Here is a 3,685-nt window from a genome sequence, read left to right as displayed (position 1 = left end):
TAAGTATTTGTGTGTGTTGAGTACGTTACGCTCAGCGCAGCTTCTAGGTCTCCAATGTAAATTTTTTTGAAATATGTGAAATGTTTGTCAATGTTATTGGAGTTGTCATAAAGAATAGAGCAATAACTTGTAGTAATGCAGTGCTTTACCAATATGTTTATGCGTTGGGCTAACGCAAATAATAACTGATTGGGTGTTTACCACCGAACTTTGGGCTATGATTGCATAAATCAACTCAAATTCCTTCTCTGATTTAGATTTTTTTTTACTACAAAGCAGTGATGGGCGTTCCGTTTCTGACAATCTCTGCACAGAGTATACCAATCACAACTGATTGGGTCATCTGACCAATCACCGCAGATTAGCGTCACGCAAAGGAGGGGTTTGGAAAAATGAGTCTTTGGACGAATCATTTGGGAGTCGGTGAGCAAATCAGGTAAACATAAATGCATATTATAAGACAACAAAAGTGTTTTTTGTCATTGCATGCATGTAAAACTGTTGTTGGGGACTCCCAAAACAATATTAGGAACATTTTAAATGCCATAAAAGGAGGATCTTTGTTGACATCTTTGTACGCGTGCGCAAGTGGTTGTGTGGCAACAAAACAAACAGTATGGCGGGCTGTAAATACGCGACGAGCACTTTAAAGAGAGTTAGCGGGTGAAATCCACAATATATAAGCACTTTAACATCTGAAGACCGGAGGAGGTTTGGAGAGAAGCTCAAAATTTGTATTGGTGACAAAATTGAAGTTATTCAAAGCCCATATGAGATTTGGGATGACAAAAAACGTTGGTCCGACTCGCCCGTGTCTTGGCCACCAATCTGCTGGGGAGACATTTATTCTTATTTAATAGAAACCCCTGGAACCTTCACTCATGAAAGATTAAAGGCTTTCAAAAGTCTGGAGCCCTATGATTATTTTGTTTCTCGAAAAGTTGGGCCGATCTTTTCTGCCAAACAGAAAGCAGTGATCGTGCTAAAAGCAGAGGGTAGACCTGGCCAAGCAGAGTCACAGCGTGATTCGCATCTCCCGTGGGTGATCGCCAAAGAGAACGGCGAAATAATCACTGCTCACTGCGACTGCAAAGCCGGGTAAGTCTTCATTGATCAGTGTTCTTATTTATTTATTTATTGAGAATGTAGTGACTGTTGTACCAATTCAATTGTGTTCAGTGTGAGACTTTCAATGGCGTCTGTACTATGGTGAAAAATTGTATATCACAGCTTACACATTTCTCCTTCTTTCAAATCCAGTATTGGAGAAACATGCAGTCATGTAGCAGCTTTAATGTTTAAAGTAGAAGCAGCTGTCAGGATAGGACTTACAAATGCTGCATGTACTAGTGAGGCTTGCAGGTATCAAAGCACAGCTACAGAATGTAATATTTTGTTATTCTGATAAGATTAACTAGATATGGACACTCTTGTCAATATGAATTAGGTAAAAAAAACAAAAACAATCATTTTGTTCATATCGCTGAACAGCCTTTTCTTTTGCTTTTAAGTTTTGCGTTCCAGAATAGCCCATTTTGATGTGAGGAACATAGTCTGGGTGCTGTGGATCGCGGTTTGGGACACCTGAATCAGAACGCGAAAACATATGACTCGGTTGATTTTTTTTTTCAATCTTCTATAAATACATAGTCACTAAGACTTACCATGAACAAAATGAGCCTCACAAACTCGATCAGAAGCTGCAGGAATCCAGGCTTTCTTCGGAGCGTCCAGGTTCAATCGCCTAATTGCACGCAACCATTTCTTTCGTTTTTCGCGATCCTTTTCGGAGGGAATTCGAAAAAACTTTTTATCAGGCCCCCAACGAGCCGTACAATCAACCACACAGCAAGAGTGAACCATCCTCTTCTCTAAATCCTCCTCCAAACGTGCAAAACAATCAAATTACAGGTATCTAGCGGTGTTTCCTGCCACACGATTCCCATGATGCAACGCGACAAACATAAACAATGACGTCACAAAAGATCCGCCTACAGGTGCCCTTTAATGTAGATGTCTAATACAGGAAATCTTCATATATAAATCTAAATTCATTCAAATATATTCATTTCCTGTAAAGTGTGCCGTAATTTGGAATGAGAGATACAGGGGGACTTTACTTTTTGGTTCAGTATCTTTTTGCTATCTGTTTCCCTAAATTAAACCTGCTCTGGGGCAGGTTAGCTGCGTAGCTTATAGGGGGCCTATTATGCAAAATTCACTTTAACATGGTGTTATAAATATGTGTAGGCATCCCTACAATGTTAAAGTCCACCCACTCCTCTTTCTTATATTCCTATTAATCAAAAACAGTGTGTCAAAATAAATGGTTTTCGTTTCTGCTCTGACGGGGCCTTGCCCACGACTGGTGAGGGCCTCTGCCCTATTATCAAAGATCCTTTCCTGAGTGATCTACACACAGTCTGCCATTTTTTTCCCACACTGGAGCAGATACAGAAGAATAATGTCTTGGCTTCATAAGCGTCATACAGTAAGTGTTCTGTTTTTGGCTGTAAAAGTGAACATATCAGAGCCACTGAAGATGCAGTGGACAAGTTTTGTTTTTGAAGGAAATGTGCCCCAAAACAAAACAAATTGTGTAGGTTTGTGCAAATAATTTTACAATGGACTGCTTTGTGAATGAGTGTCAACATTAAGAAGGACTTTCAAAAAATGTGATTCTCAAGCATAGATCAGTACCAACTGTTCGTGTTCCTGCTTTATATCCTGAAGATGTAAGTATCACACTTTATTTAGTGAACCTTTCCGAATGTGTTTGTTAGCTGATTCCATGGCTAATACAGCTAAAGTTACCATTGTCTCTGATTGTATTCGTGGAGACCAGAGCTGTGTTGGGGGTGGGGAGCAACAGCTCATTTGCATTTAAAAAGACACGCACTAAAACAGCGTGATTTTGATTCCACCTATAAAGAGACATTTACATCATGGTATAATAAATGATCCTTGGGTATTTTTGAAACTTCAAAAAGACACATTCTGTGGACACTTGAGACTTGCATTACAACATGTAAAAAGGGGCATTATAGGCCACCTTTAAGTTGCTATGGCGATGAACACCGGTAAAAACTGCCCTGCCATCTTGAGACTGAAAAATTTTTGCTCAAACTGAACTCCAATTTATATAGGTAGCCACTGAAACCAGCTTTGTGCAACAGGCCACAGATCTGTTGTGTGTTAAACTATGCAGTAAAATCTGAAAATAACATAAACAAGATTTAAGAGATTTAGCTGTCTTAGAATGGAGTTCCATTCTAAAAACATTCTTTACATCACAGAAAAGCAGTTGAACTGGGAACATTATTCCGTCAATGTGATTTTGGTGCATGTGAATCAAAATCAAAATTTGAATACATGGTATTTGTGAGTTAACACTTTTAGGCCACCGCTGTGAGATAAATATATATGTTTAAACACAGTACATTTACCACATTGACTACACTTCTATGCTTTAGATTTCTTAAATTTAATAAAAAATGTACCTTAATATAATTTCTATCAGGAAGACTCGAAGACTTTCAGATGACATTTATTTGATGAATATAAAACGGAAAATGAATGTCTCTCTTTGCCGTAGGCCCCATCTGGCGGTCCAAAGAAGTTGTACTCAGAACTGTCATATCCTGCCGGAGATAGGAGGTAGGGGCAAGGAGCCTACCCCCATGTA

The sequence above is a fragment of the Xyrauchen texanus genome, chromosome 13, assembly GCF_025860055.1.
Source record: "Xyrauchen texanus isolate HMW12.3.18 chromosome 13, RBS_HiC_50CHRs, whole genome shotgun sequence".
Taxonomy (NCBI): Eukaryota; Metazoa; Chordata; class Actinopteri; order Cypriniformes; family Catostomidae; genus Xyrauchen; species Xyrauchen texanus.
The sequence above is the reverse complement of the archived record's forward strand: the minus strand, read 5'-3'. Positions refer to the sequence as shown.